The 26,286-nt window shown below is 35.2% G+C and overlaps 1 long non-coding RNA gene across 1 annotated transcript; it reads right to left on the bottom strand.

The window, feature by feature from the left end:
• Positions 1–241: 241 nt before the first annotated feature.
• LOC113276541 lies at positions 242–3,337 on the bottom strand. The gene is made up of 6 exons (XR_003324452.1): positions 2,980–3,337; positions 2,734–2,788; positions 2,453–2,607; positions 2,204–2,307; positions 1,050–1,236; positions 242–939 (listed from the first exon to the last, which is right to left on the bottom strand). It is a non-coding gene; the product is annotated as an uncharacterized LOC113276541 (long non-coding RNA).
• Between the last annotated feature and the right edge of the window lie 22,949 nt (positions 3,338–26,286).

Here is a 26,286-nt window from a genome sequence, read left to right as displayed (position 1 = left end):
ATCAGTGATTGGGGGAAGTATGGATCTAATGCGAAGGCTCCTAACCAAACCATTGGCTAAAAGATGTTTCTCAGAAATGAATTGTACGTCATTCCCCAAAAAAAAGAACACAAAAACATAACATCTTTAAACCGTACCTTATTTCAGAATATTAAGCAATATATCTGGTTGTGTTTCTGTAACGACATATCAAATTATTATCACACGCCCACGAAAATAGTCCAACCAAGTTAACCAAAAATATCTAATTCGAGTAAATTAACAAATAGTATAGTATACACACATAGATTTAGAGCAATAGAACGATAACTGCTTACCGGGTAACTAACTGCACAACCCTAATCGTTGTTTATTACCTCGAACAGGCAATCAGAAAAGTAGCAACGTGTGATTTCCTAGATCAAGTTCTCCCGATGTGAGCAATACATAGGCAATTTACAAAACAGATAATGTGTCGCTATTTTATAAATGTTTACTAAAGTTTCTTGCACATAAAATTACCACATGTCAATTGTACATTTTGTTGTCAAGCACCACCACTTCACCTCCTCATCCTCTATATCCATCACCCCACCTCGTCCAGTAGCTTCATAAAACATGTGTAAAGTTCGTCAAATGTGTACATGTCTGATACAACTGACTGTGCCCTTTGTGAAGATGATTGTAGTAGTCACAGTTTGTGAATGAGAACTTCAGTAGGTGAGAATATCAGATTTTCATGTTGACGCTTTTAAAAGGTAAGAATTGCAGAAGATCTTGGTTTGGAAGTAACTAACAAAAATCCTTGCAGTTGTTGAGAACCTTGAAAATCCTCTTCCTGGTGAAGAATTTGTGTGAGAACCCTGAAAGCACGGCTTTCTTCAATGATTCCAGCAGATTTTAAGAGTGATAAAAAACGGCAGTATGGTTGCATCATCAACTTCAACGTGGATAAGGTACCTGAGTGGGAAACGGGTAGGCACCAACAAAAATAAAATTGGATTATTAAATATCACGGTATTAAGCAAAGATCACAAACCGATCTATGGGAAGGTCGACTTTGGCCTCACATTTTATGCATCAATGGTCAGCATCCTCAGACAACTTCCTTGTTACACCCATAGAAAGAAAGATAACACCAACCATTCTCAATAAGTAATTTCGAAATACAGAGTAACTGGGAAATGGTTAGCTGGTTAATTGGTCGTGACTTTGTCAATGTGCAGGTCGGGCTTTACATACAACGACATTAGCAGCCTGTACACAGAGACAGGAGATTGATTGAGCAAATCAGATTTAGTCAATGGTATCAAAGGGTGAAATTAAGTGTGCACAATTTGAATGGTTGCAATAATAACAGAGTAGTTGGGTTCGATTCAGAATTAAATGGTCAATGCCTCTATTGTCATAAGTATTGAGTTCAGGGTTCATTACATCTATCTCTATTATCGGAGCATGAATTTGTAAAGCACAACAACCTTTCCATCAAAACCCTCGTACAAGCATTAAGAATTCTAGTGAAAACAACATCATCATCGATTACAATTCACAAATTCATTTTCAGATTCTTATTTGTTTCTCAAAAAGAAAACAAAGAACAATAACATCATATTCGGTCAACATGAAAAGCCATAATCTATGAACACGGGACATACTTAAGCCAATTTATGTTTTTTCCCTTAGGATAATAACTTGACGTGCACCAATAATCTACGAACGTAGGAAATAATTAGGCCAATTTACGTTTTTTCCCTTAGGATAATAATGTGACGTGCACCTTAGTGTTCTATTCTTAGTATAAAATTTTCCATCTAAATTTTATCCAACTAATAAGGGCCAAACTACATGTACATAGAAAATCAAATATCAAATGTTGGAGAGTCACGCTCCTTTATTTGCTTGTTTAATCACCCTGTTTATACACATTGAAATGGAGCTGAATGAGAAGGATGTAATGTAAAGAGTATATATTTTTTTAACTCAAAAACCAATATGTCTTCTACATTTTGGGCCAATAACTAAAGGGAGCTAATCAGATCATGTACTGCAAACATGGTCTTTCGTCATTAGTCATAGTAGAGTACTATTTAGTAATTAAAACTGCCAATAGTTAATTTACATGGCCATAACGGAAAGGTATAAGTATTCACTTACTTTTAAATCATATGGACATTAACACATCTAAATACGCAATCAATCGATGTTGATGGTAATTTTTACTGACCTTTCTTACATTAGAATATTTCAGGTAAGTCAATGTTGGTGTACACTCTGTTGACGTCGGTTGAGGAGAGGGTGAATTTGCCTGTGCAGTGCATCAGAATGGTTCTGTGAAAGTGTAAAGTACTAAATAATCAGAAACTTCTGTGTACAAAAAATAACAGAAATATAGTGAGACCTGAATAATTATTCACAAAAATGGAGTAAAAAACAATCATAGGATGGAGTCTTGACTAATTGGATCAGTCTATACCTGGTGTGTCGAACTACCTTAATTACCATTCACAAAAATGGAGTAAAAAACAATCACTGATGCCAAGCACAATGGGAGAAGGCATCCCTTCCCTATCCCTCATATAAAGGGAAGGGATATGGCTCAAAAGGCAGAATTGAATCTTGGTAAACTCACTGCAATGAAAAGATCAACACTGATTCAAAATGAGTGATGGTTAGCAAAAATAAATAAATAAATAAATAAATAGAACCCATGATTAACCAAAAAAAACAAATTTATTTTGATAAATAATTACTTACAAACCCAAATCTTCTGCACATTCTACCTGGAATTGTCGATGGTAAGGGGAAAACCCTATAATGAAGAAAGAAAATCAAATTAAAAATTGAGGAAAGAAGAACCTAACCGTGAATCAAACAAAATCAGAATGATTTTTTTTTTTTTTTTTTTGAGATATGGAAGAATCAAATATCCGAATCAAATATCCAATTGAAGAAATCAATTCGACAAATTTAAAGAAAAATTAAATTAAAGATGGTACCGACCTAATAGCCTTGATAGAGCATGCAGAACAAAGAAATAGAGAAACCTGGGAAGATGATAACTTCTGTTGAGGTTTATATAGGGAAAATTTCAAAGGATAACTCTTCTAATGTAACGCATCATTATCATTGTATGAATCAAAGGGGTTGAATGGCACAAATAATGGTATTGTTGATGGAGGAGAAGACGGGACTAAATGCGATGAGATATCGGTGATAATGGGTTTTGTAACCGAAAGAGGATCAAGGCAAGTAGAGATTTGGGACGTTGGATTCGGACGTAAAAGGAGGGAGCGTTCTCATCCACAATTTGTGTTTTGCACTTTTAGGGGAATGTGAGCCGACGATCACTCAAAAACGATCATTCACCCCATCTGATAGTGAAAAAACCATTTATTTTTGTAAGATATATATTTGATATGTTCTGAATTTTATACATGTAGTTTGTCTTCGGTTATTAAATAACATGACAATTGATTTCGATATTATTGTTTAAATTATCATGTGCTTTAATCAAATTTGTTTTAGCATTAAAATGATCGATCACTTTTTATATTTTATAATATTAAACGTTTTGTAGCGCCATGGGAATAACATAAATTATTATTACTTATTAATACCCGTCACCACCATAAAACCACATGATTTCATTTTTTTCTCTAACACCACTCAATGGCGGAGTCAGAAGTTGGCTAACTTGGCTTTATTCCCATTAAAATTCTAATAAATACATAGAAATCTTGAATGTCATCCTATAAATAGTACTTAGACCGTCTATTTTTAGGGTTTAGTCCACCAAAGTTTACATTCTTTAAAAGAAAAGCATCCCCTCAATATCAATTTTTGACTCCGCCGCTGACACCACCACTGTCATCCACCCTTGTAGGTTGTTGGGCGTAATTCTAATTTTGCAATCACAAATGCGATGTACGAGGTTAGATCGAATAAAATTAGGTCGTCGTTTAATTATTCCATTATTTATTTTCCCGTATTATATTGCAATCAATTTTATTTTAACATTAAAAATCATGATTTATACAATCTGGGACCAAAGATTGCAGAGTACCATTTGGGTGATCCTACGGTCGTGAACATTCCTATACGATTTGATATCATCCCTGAAATATATGGTACCTGCCTTTATCAATCGTGATAAAAACAACCAACTATATCTTTTACAATACAGTGTTATCCGTGTTGTAACGACAGAGAACTAATATTGTCCACGACTTCTCACCGGCACACACCGCCACTACTTCTTTCACCACTACCACCACAAGGACGGAGTTAGAATTTTGAGGAAGGGGGAGAAAAAAACCTAGGCAAATTGAATAGGGGTGCAAAACGGACTTAGTAACCCATTTTATGATTAGAAAACCAAAAATGATTACAACGAGGCGTTGCTCCGTCCCTGATCACCACTAATGTCTCTACCTCATCACTTTCTAAGAACCGCCACCGCTTCCACCACCCACTACCGTCATTAATGTTTGTTGATGTTATTTTTATCAAAATTATTCATTAATGAAAATACGTATTTATTAAACTAAATAAGGATACATTTATAATGAAAAAAACAAATAGATCATTTATTATGAGCAATTAGTGAAACACTAACTAATAACACTTTATAATGAAAATAATTAATAAATCATTTATTATGAGCAATTAGTGAAGCACTAATTAATAAAGCACTTACAATATTTAAGTTGGACAAACCATGACCGTAGATTTATCTTCCTTCCTAGACAAATCTCGGGCGTTATTTATCTAGTCTAACTTATCCAAGCTTTGACTACAATCATAGATTTATCTTTTCCCTAAAAAAATCCTGACCACTCTTTATCTAGGCTAACTTAGCCAAACTGTGCTATGTATTCTAGACAATATTTAAACATATGTTTCCTTTAATTAGTATTTAATTGCATTACTAATTGAAATTATAATGATACACAAATTTAAAAAGTAAGAGCCATGCATATTTTATTTAACAAATATACCAAATTAATGTTGACATTTACATTAACCATCACCTTTCTTACACAAATGAAACTTATGTTAATAATATGATACTCATAATTTTCTTCCACTGACCTTTAAGCAAATTAACTTTAATGGACTTTTTTACATTCACATGAAGTACAATTAAACAATAAACACTTCCATGCTCATGCAGTACATTTTATTATGACTATTTATTTTTACATTAATAAACAAAGCCTATGAAAAAAATACTAACATCTAGAATACATAGCACAGTTTGGATAATTTTGTATATGTAAGTGGTGGTCAGGATTTGTCCTTCGCAAAGATAAATCTACGGCTCTTAGGTGATGCTAAGCATGCTGAAGACCCAGTTCCCATGCGCGGCTTAATGGTGATGCTTCCGCTCTCCACTTTTGAGAAAATGAAGAGACAGAGAGAAATAATAGACTATAATTTCTTGGCTGAGCTTCAGAGAAAAAACCGTAAATCTGAAATAAAAAAATTTTGCTCAAACCCTAGGAATGAAAAAAAAACAAAAAAAAACATGATCTCCTGTTGATTGTGGCACCTGTATTTGCATCGAAATGGGATCAAATAAGATTAAGGTATTAAAAATAATTATAGTTGGTGTCTTTTTCCTTTCTCTGGTCTCTCAGTCTTCTTCCACCAAATCCTAGATCCATGATCAATCAAACTACTCTAAGGTGTGAATATGGGAGAAAACCCTTTCTTTTCTGATTTTTTGCATGTATAAGTTTTATAAATCATAGTATTATCTAACTAAGGGTTTATGATGTTTTCTTTTTCATATATAATTTTTAGAATTCTGATTAAGGGTTTATGATGTTTAAAGTAGTTGTATCAAAAACTTTTTATGATGTTTAAATTAGCTGTATCTGTGGGAAAATCCTTTCTTTCCTGATCTTTTCATGTACAATTTTTTAGAATTCACAGTATTATCTGATTAAGGGTTTATGATGTTTAAATTAGTTGATTAAGGGTTTATGATGTTTAAACATTTTTTTTGGTAGCATCCAGGTACTACTCCATCTCTACCTCTTTATTTGCTACTAATTCGTTGCCCGCGTTTGAAACTAATTCTAATTATCTTCAATTCCCACGAGAATCTTCTCAATAATCCTACGAATCAATCCACTCCCATCTTCAATTTGTATTGTTGCTCATCCATAGGGAATGGAAGCAACTTTTGATCATAAAGATTTAAAAACTACATGGGTTATAGTGATAAATCTTATGTTATTTCTTAATTGGGTTGTTGTTGTTACCTCCATGGATTTTTGAAATTTTTTGTATGTGATGATTAAAGATGAATTTGTGTATGGTATCACATTAATTATTGATTGGGTATTTTGATTATGAATTAGTGCTCTTAATCTGTTTGGTAAAAAATTTAAACCAATGTAGAGAACTATCACCCACGAAGTGATCAAAGGCGCTTGAAACATGAATTCCAACCTAAGAAATACTAAGTACTGCTTAATTTTTCATCTATGAATACATGTATACATCAACATATTGTCTTTCGAATCCATGTATATTTCAGGTTTACAAGATTTGATTGAATTAAGATTTATGGTTAACAACACTTGGTTGAATTAATGGTTATTTTGTACACTTGCTAACTCGTTAAATTTATTTATTTTGTTCCTATGTAGGCAGCTGGTGCATTATCGAATAATATTCATGAGCAAACTCATTATTTCCTGGGCATTATTCTTACTTTTTCTTTTAATTACAAATTAACGATATGTTGGAACTTTAGTGTTAGTTTAATGGAAGTCTATAATTTCTTCTGTTTCCTTAAACAACTACCGGAATATGTTGAGATCATACAACATTCAATGAAACTGTTCAAAAAATCTTTGGGTGTCGGGGCAAATACTTAGTTACAACAATTCGAGGTATGTATTGTAGATATATAATCGCTGAAACTGTAATTAACTCTTCAGAAATCTTTTTAACTTAATTATGTCTTCTACCTTCAGAGTTTTTATGATTTAAGGTGTTTGTCATTTACACGCTTAAGGTTATCGATGGTACTACATGTACTTATTACTTTCCAAGTACAGATTGTGCAACTACTACGGTGAAGGTAGTTGCTAACGGTTATGGGTGAAACTTTGTTGCAGGGAAAAGCCAAGGGACTTGCTTAAGCCCAGAGAAGTAAAGGAGATTCACATGGTGATTAAGAACTTTGGAAGGTTGAGCGCTTATTTTGGTACATCCAATTTCACGCACTAAATTTCTAGCCATTTTTAAAGTTCTGTTCACTTGAAAAGAAACAATATAATTGTGATGTTAAGATATCAAAAATACAATCTAATGGTCGTCCTACAGTCGAAATCGTAGCATGAACTTATCAAAAAATAAAGAAAAATCCTTAATGTTTGATTCGTTGTATTTCTTCATATGTTTGGATATCCTTTAAATATGTAGAAAGTGTAAACTTACTTGTGCCCTTTCTATGCAGATTACATCCGCAAGTGAAACTGATGAAATGAAACCCCTTTGTCACTATGTGAAACTAAAACTCTGTTTGTGGGTTGTATGAACCAAAGAACCAAGCCATTTATCTTCTTCACAGACGCAAATCCCAGGTATGATTCACACTCATTCATGCAAATCCAAGATTCTTTAATAAAGAAATCATTCAATTAACCAACAACAACTATGGATTGTTTAACAATTGGAGTGGTAAATCTGTTAATTTATTTTTGGAATGTAGCGCCTTTCTTGGGTCGAGTTTGGTATGTATTTTATAAAAACATTAAGTGGATTTTGGGTGGTTATGCTCATATGTGAAACTCATCATGAACCTGTTTCGTTCATCACCCAATTTCATTGTTAAAGTTAATTAATGATTATGGAATGTATTATATTAACAGTGAAGTATGATTTAATCGCTGCATATATTTCTTCGCGGCTGTGCTGACGTGCAAGAAAAATAGGTTACACTATATGTCTCTCATACTTCTTATGTTATATTAGCTTAGTACATCATTTTAAGGCATGCCCTGTAATGGATGCGTATGGAATGTCTCGAGGGAGACGTCAGTGGGAGCAAGACAATTCTGCCTAAATCGAATTTCGTTTATTTAAGGCAATTGTGGTTTTGATTCACACATATTTTACTGCATTACAGTAGGAGTAACAATGCTTTCATTGAGTAGTTTCCGCAACATTGTGGTTGTCAAAGAGCTTGAATTTCAATTTTGGAACATCTATATAGTAGTTACTACAATCTCATTTTGTTAGGGTTTCATGTTTATTTAATGTTGTCTTTTCACATTTTATGTGTTCTTGGTAATTCATAAATCACCCATTCAACGCATAATTTGTGAAAAAGCGGAGGTACAACAACCACACACAATATTTCGCTTAGAAATCTGTATGGACTAACTCCAATATACTTTCAAGAGAATCAACTGTACTCAATTTTAATAAAGAATATCAAAGAGTTGTAATATCTCGATCTCTCGCTTTAATCCTTACTCAAGCAAATAGAAATCTGCGAGTCCGATTAAATATAAGAGACATTACTTGGATGGAACCAAAGACCAATATCCAAGTGTCAATCAATGTAAATCAACAACCAGAGGTCGTATATTCTAATTGATTGAACTAACGCACAACCTTTAATATTTCAATTATATAACAAAATATAATGCGGAATAGAAATAACACAGACACCAGAATTTTGTTAACGAGGAAGCCGCAAATGCAGAAAAACCCTGGGACCTACTCCAGATTGAACACACACTATATTAAGCCGCTACAGACACTAGCCTACTACAAACTAACTTCGGTATGGACTGTAGTTGAACCCCAATCAATCTTACACTGATCCAAGGTACAATTATGCTCCTTACATCTCTGATCCCAGCAGGAACTACGCACTTGATTCCCTTAGCTGATCTCACCCACAACTAAGAGTTGCTACGTCCCAAAGTCGAAGATTTTAATAAACAAATTTGTATCACAGAGAAAAGTCTACGGTAATAGGTAAATCTGTCTCCCACAGAAATACCTACGAGTTTTGTTCCGTCTTTTGATAAATCAAGGTGAACAGGAACCAATTGATAAACCAGACTTATATTCCAGAAGAACAGCTTAGTATTATCAATCACCTCACAATAGTCTTAATCGACGTGGCGAAAGAAGATATTGTGGAATCACAAACGATGAGACGAAGATGTTTGTGATTACTTTTATATCTTTCCTATCAGAGATATCAATCTTAAGCCAATCTTTGCGATTGTGCTCGTACGATAGAATATGCAAGATCATATCACACAACTACGAGAAATTAATATCGGTCTGGCTTCACAATCCCAATGAAGTCTTTAAGTCGTTAACCTGGTTTTCAAGAAGAAACCTAAGGTTAAAGGAGAATCGACTCTAGCTAATACAACTAGTATCATACATGAGGTGTGGGGATTAGGTTTCCCAGTTGCTAGAGTTCTCCCTTATATAGTCTTTCAAATCAGGGTTTGCAATCAATGTTAGCTTGGTAACAAAGCTTTCAATATTCACTGTTAGATGAAAACCTGATTATATTCAAGCTAATATCTTTCAACCGTTGGATCGAAAACTTAGCTTGTTACACACAAATGAAATACACGATTTTAGGTTTGTGTAACCGTGCCCAAACATGTACATTTGTTGGTTCAACAATAGTTAACCAAATGGTTAGCCATATGATCACTTTCATATCAACCATATTCTTCTTCACCATAACTAGTTGAAATGACTCAAACGAACTAGTTAGAGAGTTGTTCAATTGCTTAGATCTTATAGAAGTATACAATACACAATCGAAGCAAAAACGATTTGATTCACTTGAATCGATTCATGAACTTTATAGCCACGGTTTGCAAACTTGCATTCCTTAGTTTATATAAATATAAGTTCACAAATAATCTTCTTTAGAAATAACCAACTCAAGTACGCGGACTAAGTTCGCAGACTTAAGTTCCCGGAAGGAGTTCACAAACTCCAGCTGATTTTCTCGGGATGATAACCTCTGCCAGTTCGCGGACTGAGTTCACGGCTCTTGTTCCGGATTTCCTGATCAACAAAGTACGCATACTTTGGTTCAAGGAATAAGGACTTATACATATACGTGTTACCACAAAATGCTTATATCCAAAATTGGTTATATATTCTAAACACTCATTTAAATCATTGAAACATTCTTAGAGGACGTTATATAGTTGTTATTCACAAACCATTTTTCGTCAAAGCCATTTTGAAAGTGATTGAAACATAACATGACTTTCTTCACTAGGTAAAGATGAACTTGGCCAAAGTGAAAGCTTACCAACACATATTTCGAGAAATAGATAAGCGAGATAAACTAGGCTCGAAATAGCAAATGTGTATAATCAAAGTCTATATAGCAAAACGACTTTTTTCTCAAGATAGGAGATAGAGTAGATAGACTTTTGAGTGATAGATAAGTTCAAGTCTCCACATACCTTTTAGTCGATAAAGTTCCACCAGTTCCTTGAGTAGTTCTTCGTCTTGTATGATGATCGCCATGGAGTTCTTGAGCTCAACTACACTTTCTATCCTAGTACGAGACTTAGTTATAGTAGACTAGAAATCAAGACTTATAGTTTTGATCACTAACATTGATAAACATGCTTGAGATAGCAATGCATGCGAGTTCGACCGAGCAGTGCTCTAACAATCTCCCCCTTTGTCAATTTTAGTGACAAAACTATTTTAATACATATAGAATACAAAAATAAATAAATAAAATTTTGTAGATCCTATTCCACATGCCTAATCTTCAACATTACTCGAAATCTTCGTCACTTCCAAGTACTCCAATAATTCCAAAGGTTGTAAGTTCAGCATCATCGTTGTTGAAAATCCGTAGCTATAACAATGAGAAAACATAATTCTCGATCATTGCTATCCAGTGTCATAGTATCATTATGCAGCATCAAAGTTCAATTGTATCACAACTTCAACAACAATACTATGGTGATATGTATCACTCACACTTAGTCAATACTCCATATCACATGGAAACCACTCCCCCTTACATAATGATCCGAAAACCATATGTATTTGTAGTGTGAACCAATGTAGTCGATCTCGGGTGTCTCGGCCGAGATCTTGGCGGAATACCGGGTACCGCTCTTGGGGCGAGACGAATATCAAATATTGTTGAGACGATATTTCACCGATTATCTCGGCCGGAATCAATATAACACGGTTAAAACCGGTTTTCTCGGCCGGAATTGTTGTTTTCTTATTTAACTAAAATAAAAAAGGTTCCAAATTTCTGAACCAACATAACATAAAAATGGCAATTGTATGATCCACATCTTTGAAAATATTAAGGATTTACAAGCTAATGAATCAATGATGGATTCAAATATGCATCCTTGATCCATGTAACATAAAAAAACAAAATTAGAGCGAACTACATAAATCAGTTTGATCCGTTAATGAACTATACAAATAAAATAAACAACGATGGATTGGTGGTGGGCTTCGTGTCGGTGGAGGGAGGAAGCAGTGGGGACGGTTGTGTGTGTCTAGTGTGGAAAGGAGAAACACAGATCAGAGAATGGGGAGAAAAAGACGAAGATATGAAATGTGAGAAATTACGGCCTTCAAGGTCAAAGGCGGAGTAAGCTAGGGCCAATACAGATGGGTGGAATTAAAACTTTAAATCCAACGTCTAATATTAGTAGACACACACTCATTAGGTATAAAATTTGAGGCCCAAATGGCACCGAGATTGGAACCAAAATCTGCCCGATACAAAGTTGTACCAGTGTATCGGTCCCCAACCGAGACAAACCGATATTAACTACATTGGTGTGAACTACATATCAATTCTCCCCCTTTTTGTCAATAAAATTAGCAAAGGTGCAAGAACGGGATCCTATTGAAAATTTCCGTAGAGACAAATGCAGAATTGAAATAAACACTTACTAGAGTTCCAAACTCAATTGCCTAAAAGATCGAGATAAGCATAGGGGCAAGAGTCATGGAGACAACTAATGAACCAAAACAACACCAATAGACCGTCGTAAGTGTTGAAATGTAGCAGTGTCTAATGGTTTGGTGAGAATGTCAGCCAACTGTTGTCGGAAGGCACAAATTCCGTATTTATGATACCATTTTCATAGAGATCTCGAATAAAATGGTACTTTATATCAATGTGATTTGTTATTGAGTGCTCAACGGGATTCTCAGTGATTCGAATCGCACTAGAGTTATCACAAAAGATCTTCATTATTCCAGTATCACTTCCATAGTCGGCCAGCATTTGTTTTATCCATAGAAGTTGAGTGCAACATGATCCAACAACAATATATTCTGCTTCACATGTAGACAAGGATTGTGAATTCTGTTTCTTTCTATGCCAAGCCACAAGATTCAGTCCTACGTAGTAGAAACCCTCTGATGTACTTTTTATGTCTTCTACACATCATGCCCAATTAGCATATGAATAAGCAGAAAGGTCAGTGTTAGTATCAAAAGTGTAGGACCATACCCGACATTATGATTGACATATCGTATGATCCTTTTTGCAGCTGCAAGGTGAGATTCCTTTGGGTTAGCCTGAAATCTAGCACAACAACCAACACTAAAAGAAATATCAGGTCTAGCAGCTGTAAGATATAAAAGGCTACCAATAATATATCGATACAATTTTTGATCCACTTTTACTCCTTTCTCATCTTTGTGCAGTTTACCAGTAGTGGGCATAGGTGTCAGTTTTGGAGTTGACTTATCCAGACCGAACCTTGAAACAAGATCCTTTGCATATTTTTCTTGGGATAAGTAAATTCCATCCTTATGTTGTTGAATCTGTAATCCTAAGAAGAACTTCAATTCACCAACATTACTCATTTCAAATTCTTTAGCAAGAGACTGATAGGTGTCTAAAACACCTTGTTATTTATCTATTGTTTATGCTTTCTTTGCTATGTTTTCTTGTTAATTATGTATCTTATGTTTGCTTTTGAGTGTTTAGGTACTTTGGAGTCATTTGGAACAAAAGAAGAAGAAACTTCGCTTAAAAGTGCAACTGCTGTTGGAGATGAAATAATTTCTCATTATTTGCTTTTGTTTCTTCATCTCTGTCTGAAAAGCATGTCGGCTTTAGTGATGCAAATTCATCGCCTGAAAAGCATGACAACTTTAGTGATAAAAATAAATTGAAGAAAAGAAGTGGATTTGAGAAGTAAAAGACGTCTGCTGTTGGTGGAAGAATTCAAGAGAAGGAAAGAACATTCATTTGGATCAAGGAGGACAGAATCGTCTTTGCACAGGCAAGCGCTATCGGAAGCATAATGGAGCAAATCATTCTATGGCGGCTTGTATCAATTCTTTGGTTGTCTAAAGTCATCTGGGTACCCCGTATTTACTCTCCTTGGGTGGCTTTATCCACTTCCATTCCAACACAAAACCTAAAATTCAGGGAGAAATCAATTCTGTCATCATTTGCGTTTATTTCATTTCTTCTTCCCTACCAGTAAAGAGTGGCGGCTTCTTAGCTTTCATGGAGAAGAAGTCTGAGAATCAAAGAAGAAGGGAAAGCATTTTGGGTTCAGAATTCGTGGAAGATCCAGATATGATTACCAGCCGAGATTAAACAGAAATGAAAATGAGATGATGTTGGATTCTGCAGCGAGAAAATTGGATGTTTGAATCTGAAGAATTAATCATAAATTGGGGGTTTGAGTATGAAGATGCAGTCTCTGTGTGATGAGAAATGATGGGTTCATGTTTACAGCCAAACTCGAAAAGGAATCAGGGAGATTTGTGCTTTATTGTTCTTCCCCAAATGAAATTATGGTTCTGATATCAGAAATTTACAAAGATTCGAAGAAGAAATCAGATACAGTCAATGATGTTGGTGGATCTGATATACGATTCAGAGCTAGGGTTGTACTGTGTTGGAGGATTGATAGAATCAGAGCTAGGGTTTGTATTGATTTGTATTTGAGGATTCAGAGACAATGAAGATAATCAAGGGTTGCTGTTGATTTCAGATAAGATGGGTTCTTATTGGGTTCGAATGGGAAGCTAATTTGGGTCAATTCTGGTTTGAATTGGTAATGGTAGTTCGATGGTTGATGTAAATGAAGAACAAGGCAGTAAGGGTTTGAGCTGAGTCTGAAAGTGTTTATATGAACTGGAAGAAGAATTTGTAGCTAAGAAACGGCTCTGGTGTGAGTTGCATCTGCATTTACAAGCAGAGAAGCATCAACTGGTTGTGCTGCAATGAAGCAAAGAAGATATGGGTGTTGAATGGATAAATTTTGGCAGAGTGGTTAATTGGTTGTGCTACAATGATGATGAATTAAGGGTCTAGTGGTCAGAGGCTGTGATGGTATCGGAGACGGAAAGCTGAGTTTGAATCGGATTTGTATTTGGCAGGGGAGAGGCTCAAAGGAAAGTCTTTGTTGTTGTGTTTGAGATGCATTTGGAGATGGAAGTGGTGGTGTTAGCTTAAGTGCAGCGAGTGCTATTGCAGTAAGAATGGTTAATTTAGAAGAGGGGCTGTCTGTGGAGGTTAAAGACTTGATACATGAGATGGATTTTGATGTTAAGAAGATGATGTTGTTGCAGCAGGTGGCAGATCAGCTGGTGTTGGCTAATGAGAAAATAATGGTGGTGTTGGTTTCGAATAGGGCTAAGTCTCCACTGGCATGTATTGAATTGGTCATATGGGCTGGAGTTGTTGGTTTGATGATTTACAGGGTTCGACGACTACTGGGGAAGCAATAAAGAGGCAATAATGGTATGAAACTGCAGGCGATGGCGAACTCGCAAGTGAACTTGAACTGCAGATGTTTTTGAAGGCTAGGTGTTGCTGGTATCTTGAACATTGGCTGGTAGCAGCTGTACGACTATTGTCGTATGACTGGAGAAGCTACGACATTGAGGTATACAGGACAAGCTGGTGTTGGATTCCAGTTACTATTGAAGAGATGGCTTGAACTATGAAATAGAGGTGGTGCTGAGTTGCAACTAAAATGGTAAGGGAACTGAGCTTTAAATGGAAGTTTGTGCTGTTGCAGGATTATGCAGCTGCAGTTAGTGATGGAATGACGCTTAACAGAGATCGATGGAAGGCAGTAGTGCTGTGTACTGAGATGGATGAGGAATTAGACTTTGAGGTGTTGTTGCTGCAGTGAAGAGATGTGGATGAATCTTTACAGTCCCAGAAGTGAGAAGAGAGGCTGGTGGTTACGAAATGGATGTGATGGTTTCATTGGATGTATGCTCAGGAATGCATGGGAGATGGCCGGCTGTAGGAGGAATTGATTGAGCAAGAGAATAGGCTGTCAGTTCTCTGGAACTGACAGGCCAAAGATTTATTGGGCTTAAGGAAATTAGTGGTATTGGACCATGACCAGATGGGTGTACACATGGGTTCATTTGGTAAGCTCTGGCCGAGACTAGGAAATTGGTGGACCAAGAGAAACATATAAAAGAAACTTCTCCCTGCCTATATCAGGGGATCTAATCTTTGCTTCTACTTTTATTTTAGGGTTTAGAAACATGGTAGGTTTTCTCTTCCTTCTTGTTATGAACTCCACTGATATGAGTAGTTAATCTTATTATTAGTTATGGATTAATTTGATTTTACAAAGCATGCTTCTTTTATCAATTAATTAGTTTTGTCTCATAATTATCGATCTTGATTCACTATATATATCGCCATGTATGATTTGAACATTTTTTTAGTTGAGTGGACAATTGATTGAACTCGTATTCACATCTAATGCTAGTTTAGGGTGTTTCATACGTAAAAGTAATGCATCTTGAATACAAGTAGCACAAATATGGTTATTGCTTGTAGTGATATATCTTAGTAACCATATGTGAACCTTGACCTTTATTAAATCGGATTAGTGCTTTTACACATTCGATTACTTTGATTGGTCTGATTTCATAGAACTTAGTGCATATAGAAAATTAAACTTGATTAGTGCTTTTACCTGTTAGGTTGTTCTCTTAAGTAGAATTCATATTCGCATCTTTTAATGTGTTTGTTGATGACAAGAGGAAATTAGCGGGATATTCTTGCGATCAAGGTATTTTAGGGCCTTTGATAATAAGATATTAAATATCAATTCTAGTTATTATGACAAGAGCATGTTAATGAATGAAAACGAAATCCTTAACCAATATTGTTACATCTTGATTTGCGTGTTTGCTTTGCTTTATATGTTTCAATAATCTTAAAAATTGCTTTGACGAGAAATGGTGTAACAACTATATAACGTCCTCTAAGAATGTTTCAATGATTGAAATGTGAGTTTATATTACATAACAAATGGGGGACATAAGCATTGTTATGGAAACACATTTATATATAAGTCCTATTCCTTGAACCAAAGTTTGCGAACTTTGGTTATCAAGAGAACCGGAAGAATGGTGCGAGCCAAGTCCGCGAACTGCCGAAGTTCTCAAACCCGAGAAATTTTGCTGGAGTTGACAAACTACTTGCGTGAAACTAAGTCCGCGAACTCAGTCCGCAAACCGGCGAAGTTCTCATACCCGAGAATTTCTGCTAGAGTTTGTAAACTCCGCCCAGTAACTTAAGTCCGCGAACCTAGTCTGCGAACTTGAGAAAGTTATATATCTGAAGATGATTTCTAAACTTAAACTTAAAAAGACTAAGGAATGCAGTTTGAAAACCATGGCTATAAAAGTTCGTGAACCGATTCAAGTGAATCAAATCATCTTTGCTTCAATTGTGTCTTGTGTAGTACATGATATTTCCTTGCAATTGAACAACTCTCTAACTAGTTCATTTGAAATCATTTGAACTAGTTATGGTGAAGAAGAACGTGGTTGATATGGAATGCTCGTATGGATAACCTTTTGGTTAACTATTGATTGAACCAACAAGTGCATAAGTAATTCTAGGCTACCATACGATTAAGACTGTTGTGAGGTGATTGAAATCTCCGATAGGCAAGATATAAAAAGTAATCGCAAACATATTCGTCTCATTGTTTGTGATTCCGCAACATCTTGTTTCGCTACCATACGATTAAGATTGTTGTGAGGTGATTGATTATTCTAGGATGTTCTTCGGGAATATAAGAACGGATTATCAATTGGTTCCTGTTCACCTTGATTATTATCAAAAGACGGAACAAAACCTTTTAGGGTTTATCTGTGGGAGACAGATTGATCCTTTGATAGACTTGTCTGTGTGAGACAAATTTGTTTATTGTCAAGTCTTCGATTTTAGGTCGTAGCAACTCTTAGTTGTGGGTGAGATCAGCTAAGGGAATCAAGTGCGCAGTATCCTGCTGGGATAAGAGGCGTTGGGAGTAAAATTGTACCTTGGATCAGTGGGAGACTGATTGGGGTTCAACTACAGTCCAATCCGAAGTTTGATTGGAGTAGGCTAGTGTCTGTAGCGTCTTAATACAGTGTGTGTTCAATGTGGACTAGGTCCCGGTATTTTTCTGCATTTGTTGTTTTCTCGTTAACAAAATTTCTGGTGTCTGTGTTATTTCTATTTCCGCATTATATTTGTTTATATAGTTGAAATAATACAGGTTATGTGTTTGAATCAATTAATTGGAAATCCGATCTTCGGTTGTTGATTGATATTGATTGATCCTTGGATATTGGTCTTTGGTACCATCCAAGTTATTCCTTGTATTTGATTAGATCGCGCAGTTCTTGCTTGAGTAAATCAAATCAAGAAGAGAGATATAAACTCGTTGATATACTTTTAATTGATTGAGTCTTGTTGATTCTCTTAAAAATATATTCGAGTTTGTCCATACAGATTTCAAAGCGAAATATTGGGTGGTGTTGTTAGACCCCCGCTTTTTCAATTGGTATCAGGCAAACACGTTTAAGACCTCACAAGTATGTGTTTGCAGCGATCCGACTATATGGACAAGAGTATTATCTCTGATAAACGCGTTACCAGAAATAAAAGTTCTATCTCGTTTAACTATATTAAATAGAAGGGTTCTACAATCTCGAATATAGATGAACCTTCTGTACTGACTAGACAGACTAACACTGACATGAGTATTTCCGATTACCCTTCAAATGTGAGCCTCTCCATTAATGAACGAGATCCAGCTGAAGAGAGTGAATTGATTCTAAATCTTGTTAGAATCCAAGCTGATAGATTCAATCGGTTGAAGCACCATGTCAATGTTCTACTTGGTGTAATAAGAGATTGCAAACCCAAAAGTAATTCTTAAGATCATGCTTCGTGTACGTCTCTTGAATCTAGCCTCGGAAGAGATGCCTTGGAAATTGAACATCGCTTGAGTAAGCTCTCTATTCAAGGATGCTCAAAGCAATCTAATATGCCAAGTACTTCTGACACAACTAAAGATGGTTCATGCTCAGAGGTCAAAACGGAAGCCCCTTCTAGTAAAACGGATGTGCCTGAAGTCACCATCTATCAAGGATGTTGCACATCAAATGGAAGGAAGAAATCTTCTAACGATTATATTAAGACTGTACTATCTAATCATTTTGATGATCAGAAAGTATGTCTTGTCTGTGAGACAAAGAGTTCTGTTAAACGAAAGGGAACCTCTAGGTTGAAGAAAACTCCTTGTTTCAACTTCAACACACCTTAGATTTAATTATTAAAGGTGTAACTGACATTCGTAGAACTAAACCTATTGGTTTTCATACCTACCATGTGTATGTTACCAGGAAAGTCAGTTCAATGAGTTCCTCGAACACTCAAGAACAAAACAGACGTCTTAATAAACATCGTCTAAAGGAAGATCGTGTCATGGTCTCTGAAAATAACGTTGCCCCTGATGAGAAAGGAAGTTCAGAAGAAAGAAGAAAAATTGATGAAATAAGAGATAATCTGAAAGAGATAGTTAAAGGGTATAAAAAATTCGTCAACAGGTTATCTACCTCCTCAAACCAAAATTCTTCTGGTAAGAACTCAAACTATGTCTCGTATTTTGATGACAATAAGTTTTATGATAATTTCTCACATAAAAAGGGATCCTTCTCTAGATTTAGGAGGAAAAAGAGACTTGATCATAAACAAAAATCTCTTGATGAGTGTGTAGCTCATACTTGTGCTAATTAATCACAAAGTTTAAAGGCTTACTCATAAAAATCCCCTTGAGTAAGATGTGTTAATAATTAGGTATATTTTTTCTTTTTGCGTCTGTTAAGTTGAGCTATTTTCTTATCGTCCATAGCTAAACTTTTGATTGCAGACATGTTTTACTTAAAGTATTGGTTTTGCTTTATAATGTTGTTTCTCGTTGTTAGGAAGTTTTCTTTTATTTTCTTCTCATGGTCCTTGCTACAACTACTCTGAATTGCTTCCCTAATTGAGTTTACTGAGTTTTAATCTCGGTTGTAACAAAAGTTTTGTTTGTGGGCCTTACTTTTCTGGGTGATGTTGCACTCGAATGGGTATCCATGTTCTGGCACGAGTCAACTGTTTAAAATCCCTTCCTCAGGAAACCCTTAAATACTTACCTATTGAGTTACAAAAGTCACGTACGCGTACTCTAGGTTGGTTTCTGGGTTGTCAAGAATGTCTTCTTCTTCATCTTGCTATGGTGATTTTGCAAGAGGATTCCTTGACAAAGGTTTTGTTGTTGAGTCCAAGAAGAAAAGAACCCTTGTATATGAAGATCATCCTAATGCTTCATGTTATTTTTCTTATGTTCATGAGGATGCTGAAAAGGATGATATGATCTCTGCTGAAGTTGTTCATGACTTTCTTAAGTACTTTGGGGAAGCAAAAAAAGAGCTCATTGTTACTCTGAAAAACCTTGATGCATTGAAAACTGAGTTGGAAAAGGTTACTGCTGACCTTGGTCTCATAAAGTATTAAATCAATGATCTTCGCAAAGAGAATCACCTCTCTAATGCTGCAATGAATGTTGTTGTTCACAAGCTCAAAGACCCGTTATCTCATGAGGATTCTGAACCGTCCATATGATCTTAGTTCGTGTTCGGAATAGCACTGGAGTCTGTTTTCCTTTAGCTTGTTTTATTTGTTGCCTAGTAAGTATTGTTTTTGATTTAGTTGGAAGAATAACTAGTGCTTTCAATAGCAATGATTGTGACTACACATAGCTATTACTTTTCATCTTCTTGTCCTTTTTTTAGGTTTATTGGTTTATATTCTAAAAATATTTGGAGGATGATGTTTTGCAGTATTAATATTTATGATTTGTTATATTGCAATTTGTTATGTGATATTGGTGTTTACGTCCGTGAACTATGTTCGTCCCATACTTTGTCAAAATTAAAGTCGTTCGTGATCGGTATTCACGTACTGGTAACAGAATGAATGGACTTTTGACAAATACAAAAGTTAAGCCTATATTGTCAAATATTTGATGGAAGATAGGTTAAAATCTTTTGTTTTTCAAGGATTATGTCTATTAATATTGTAATGCAAATAGTGGTGGAAAATAGAATGAATCCTTGTGTATTCCGCAGTATTAATCATCCCTGATCCATATTTTATGTATTACTGTGAAGCTACGTAATGTATCTTATGTTGAGCACTATACAACCAAGTTTATTTTTTAACTTAGTTGTTGTTCCGTGAGATATGTTATGTCGAGCATATTGAACTAAATTAATCATCTTGTTTGGTTATTTAGTTATTTCTCCGTAAGTTTTCTTATGTCGAGCAAAACAAATGACAATTAAATTGATTAGTTTGGTTGTGTATTCCAATTAGATTAATTATGGGTTCTCTTGTAATTAATCTAGTTGAGTATTTTCTTGTCTCCATAAGTTCTCTTATGTTGAGCATAATCAATTGAATTGATCACTTCTTGTGTTTAATTTGATTGCATATTCCCATTAAATTAATCATGGGTTTACTTGTGATTAACTTGATTGAATTTTTGGATATAGGAAATCATTTTCATGGTTTTTTTTGTATCCAATAAAAATCCTTCTTTTCTTTCGAAATTAAGGTCGCTCTTGTTGTTCTTTCGGGAATGACATCAAATAGGGGAGAGTCCTTTTGAACTTGTGCTTAATGGTCATATCTTGAGGGGTGTGCGGATGTGGAATTTTAGAGGGGTTATCTTGTATCTTTAAACTCCTTGACGAATGCATTTAGCTTCGGCTTTATGTTTGCATCTAAATTAGTTGGTATATATTTTTTTTCCTTTTGTCATGAAATGTCTCTCTCGGAAATTTCATTAGGATCCCGTTCTTGTACCTTTGCCAATTTTATTGACAAAAAGGGGGAGAATTAATATGTAGTTCACACTACAAATACATATGGTTTTGGGATCATTGTGTAAGGGGGAGTGGTTTCCATGTGAGATGGAGTATTGACTAGGGGGAGTGATACATATAACCATAGTATTATTGTTGAAGTTGTGATACAATTGAACTTTGACAATGTGTAATAATACTATGACACTATATAACAATGACCGAGAACTATGTTTTCTCATTTCTATAGCTACGGATCTTCAATAGCGGTGATACTAAACTTACAACCTTTGGGATCATTGGAGTACTAGGAAGTGATGAAGACTTCGTGGAATGTTGAAGATTAGACATGTAGAATAGGAGATACTAAAGTTTCTTTATGTTTTTTGTATTCCATATGTATTGATAGTTTTGTCACTAAAATTGACAAATGTGGAGATTGTTAGAGCATTGCTCGGTCGAAATCGCATGCGTTGATATCTCAAGCATGTTTGTCAATGTTAGTGATCAAAACTATAAGTCTTGATTTCTAGTCTATTATAGCTAAGTCTCGAACTAGGATAGAAAGTGTAGTTGAGCTCAAGGACTTCATGGCGATTCATCATGCAAGTAGAAGAACTACTCAAGGAACCGGTGGAACTTCTCGACAAAAAGGTATGTGAAGACTTGAACTTATCTATCACTCAAAAGTCTATCTACTCCATCTCCTACTCTTTGAGACAAGAAGTCGTATGCTATATATATAGACTTTGATTATACACATTTGGTATTTCGAGCCGAGTATACCTCGCCTATCTATATCTCGAAATATGTGTTGGTAAGCTTTTCGCTTTAACCAAGTTTATCTTTACCATGTGACGAAAGTCATGATATGTTTCAATCATCTTGAAAATTGCTTTGACGAGAAATGGTGTAACAACTATATAACGTCCTCTAAGAATGTTTCAATAATTGAAATGAGAGTTTAGATTACATAACCAATGGTGGACATAAGCATTGTTGTGGAAACACATTTATGTATAAGTCCTATTCCTTGAACCAAAGTTTGCGAACTTTGTTGATCAAGAAAACCGGAAGAATGGCGTGAGCCAAGTACGCGAACCCAGTCCGCGAACTGCCGAAGTTCTCAAACCCGAGAATTTCTGCTGTTGACAAACTACTTGCGTGAAACTATGTCCGCGAACCCAGTCCACGAACCGGCAAAGTTCTCATACCCGAGAATTTCTGTTGGAGTTTGTAAACTCTGCCCGGTAACTTAAGTCCGCAAATCTAGTCTGCGAACTTGAGAAGGTTATATATCTGAAGATGATTTCTGAACTTAAACTTTAAAAGACTAAGGAATGCAGTTTGCAAACCGTGGATATAAAAGTTCATGAACCGATTCAAGTGAATCAAATCATCTTTGCTTCAATTGTGTCTTGTGTAGTACATGAGATTTCCTTGCAATTGAACAACTCTCTAACTAGTTCATTTGAAATCATTTGAACTAGTTATGGTGAAGAAGAACGTGGTTGATATGGAATGCTCATATGGCTAACCTTTTGGTTAACTATTGATTGAACCAACAAGTGCATACGTGTGGGTACGAATAATAAACCTGGAAGCGTGCATTGTCAAGTGTGTGTAACAAGCTAAGTTTTCGATCTAACGGTTGAGAAATATTAGCTTGAATCTAAATCAGTTTTTCATCTAATGGTGGATATTGATTGCTTTGTTACCAAGGTAACTTAATTGCAAACCCTGATTTGAAAGACTATATAAGAGGAACTCCAGTATCTGTGCAAAACTAATCCCCACACCTCACATGTGATACTAGTTTGCGTGGTAGAGTCGATTCTCCTTTAAACTTTGGTTTTCTTCTTCTAAAACCAGGTTAACGACTTCAAGACTTCATCTGGATTGTGAAGCCAGACCGATACTACTTTTATCGTAGTTGTGTGATCTGATCTTGCATCTTCTATCGTACGAGTACAATCAAATTGATTGGCTTGAGATTGATATCTCCGATAGCCAATATATAGAAAGTAATCACAAACATCTTCGTCTCGTTATTTGTGATTCCGCAACATCTTGTTTCGCTTCCATACGATTAAGATTGTTGTGAGGTGATTGATAACTCTAGGCTGTTCTTCGGGAATATAAGACCGGATTATCAATTAGTTCATGTTCACCTTGATTACTATCAGAAGATGGAACAAAACCTTTTAGGGTTTATCTGTGGGAGACAGATTGATCCTCTGATATACTTGTATGTGTGAGACAGATTTTTTTATTGTCAAGTCTTCGACTTTGGGTCGTAGCAACTCTTAGTTGTGGGTGAGATCAGCTAAGGGAATCAAGTGCGCAGTATCTTACTGGGATCAGAGGCGTAGGGAGTACAACTGTACCTTGGATCAGTGGGAGACTGATTGAGGTTCAACTACAGTCCAGTCCGAAGTTAGCTTGGAGTAGGCGAGTGTCTATAGCGGCTTAATACAGTGTGTGTTCAATCTGGACTAGGTCCCGGGGTTTTTCTGCATTTGCGGTTTCCTCGTTAACAAAATTTCTGGTGTCTGTGTTATTTCTATTTCCGCATTATATTTGTTTATATAATTGAAATAATATAGGTTGTGCGTTTGAATTAATCAATTGGAAATCCGACCTTCTGTTGTTGATTGATCCTTGGATATTGGTCTTTGGTACCATCCAAGTTATTCCTTGTATTTGATTAGAACTCGTAGTTCTTGCTTGAGTAAATCAAATCAAGAAGGGAGATATAAACTCGTTGATATACTTTTAATTGATTGAGTCTTGTTGATTCTCTTAAAAGTATATTCGAGTTTGTCCATACAGATTTTTAAGAGAAATATTGGGTGGTGTTGTTAGACCCCCGCTTTTTCAGTAATGTTAGCATTTCTCAATTAGTATCATATCGAACTTAACTTAACTAAAATTTCGATAAAGGTATATAATGATAAAAATAATAATCATGATTAAATGTCTATGAAATATTATTAACACTTATCTACGGTTAAGTTTTGTAAATTAAACTAACGAAAAATTAGAACTATATGTTTTGCGTTTAAACTAGGCAGTTAATATAATACTTACTAGACATCAATCAATAACCTAAACACCCAACCACATCTCTCACACCACATCGAGAGTTGCGCTTACCTCTCCTCCCATTGGCCGGTGAACAAAACCCTCGCTTCTGATTGGCTAAAATACAAGTTATCCTCCTTACATATCGTGGCCGTCAATTACTAATTAAATTGATTCAATCTAATGATCTGCGTTAAACGATAACGTTCACCTTCTTTTATGTTGGTAGGTCGATGAAACCCTTGATCCTGATTGGTTGAGATTTGATTAAAAATTCTTACACTTGATTTACATTAAAAAAATAAAATCCAAGCCGCTGGAGTTTTATTTGTAGCTTTCTTAAGATTTTTTTTTTTTTTTGTGAAAACTATCAGTATTAATGGTAAGTGCTCCTATATAAGGCGCGTACCTAAAATAGGTAACAACTAATTTTAGAAAAAAAATCTAGGACTACTAAATGAACATAGATACTTACCATCCCTACGCAAAATATTATAAGTTTATAGAGGTATGGATCGATATATTTCCAAGACAATTTTTCCTTTCATGGAATTTAATGGTTCACATTTCAGGAAAAGCCAAATCCTTCTTGCACCCACGCCTATTTCCTGTTCTTCTTCTCTTCTTCTCTCTTCTGAAACCCTAATCATGTTTTTATTCATTACTGTGATTCTTGTGTGAGCCATTTTGGATAGATTCTTAGAGTTCTTGTGTGATTAACAGTTAGTCTTTATTAACAACGATCGATTCAAAGGATGAACCAGTGGATCATGGATCTCGAGATAGGCGTGGCTTGTCATCAAAAGAGGTGGGAGTTTACATTTAGCTCTCTTGTGATTATTGTTGTTTTCTTTTACAAGAGTTTATGTTTATCAAATTCATGCATTATCCGGTTGTGCTTTCAATGCATTGTTTAATTTAAATTCTGAAAGTTCTGTTGATTCTTTTAATATTTCCATGGTTTGGAAAGGAGTTGTAATGCTTTGTTTGTCTCTATGAATTGTTTGGGAAATAATAATTTCCATTTGAATGCTTGGAAAGTAAGATTTCCCATCTGTGGTATATAGGATACTGCTCCTTCATTTATACCTACTTGCTTTCGAGCTTTTATGCTATGGCTAGGGCGATACACCGCAATATTAACTACTAGGTGCTGCAATTTGGCATTTAATATTATACATTGTTTGACGAAGGAGTTAGTTCCATATACATGATTGTTTAAATCTGTGAATTGGTTGCCTTTTTATGTTTAGGAAAAACATGTAATGTTTTGTAGATCATTCCAGTGATTATTTGAAAGTTAAATGTTATTCATACTGGGCACCCCTTTTAGGGATTATGTGCTCACTCATTCCCACTTTCAGTTTCAGAGAAAGATCAGAGTTGCGCAGCGAAGCTTCGAGGAGTTGAGTCTGTTAGTTGGTTAACTTCGGTGATGTTTATTATGTTGTATATTATATATGTAAACTAAATGACTATTATATATGTATCATATGAGAGAAGTTTTTGTATATATATATCTCAGAGCGGGGCTAGTTTTTGTAGCAGATTTCTTAATTGAATGCTTAAGTATATGATTTAGATTCTTATTGCCTCTGTGTTTGGTTAATCTCTTGGATTAGTCAGCTGCTAGCTTTGGGGACGCTACAATTACCCTCCATTATCATGGAACTAAGTTCCATCTAACGAAAAAACGTGAACTCTTCCTTCTGTAAATTATTTCTACAATTAACTCAAATTCTAGTTTTAAGATCATGTATATTATGCAATTATACATAATTCTTTTACTTAATTTGAAATAGAATAAAAAGAAGATATTATTTTCGATCAAAGAAATCACAAATAAATATTAAGATAAAATGGATTAATAAACCTACCTTAATTTTAATTTAGCATCTCATAGTTGAAAACTCCAATAAAACCCATAAATTACACCATACCACAACATGTTTCTTATATTCCATAGACCACACCAAATATTGTTGTTACAAGAAGGTATAATAGGAAACTAATATGTGGGAG

Source organism: Papaver somniferum, chromosome 4 (assembly GCF_003573695.1).
Source record: "Papaver somniferum cultivar HN1 chromosome 4, ASM357369v1, whole genome shotgun sequence".
NCBI lineage: Eukaryota > Viridiplantae > Streptophyta > Magnoliopsida > Ranunculales > Papaveraceae > Papaver > Papaver somniferum.
The sequence above is the reverse complement of the archived record's forward strand: the minus strand, read 5'-3'. Positions and strand labels throughout refer to the sequence as shown.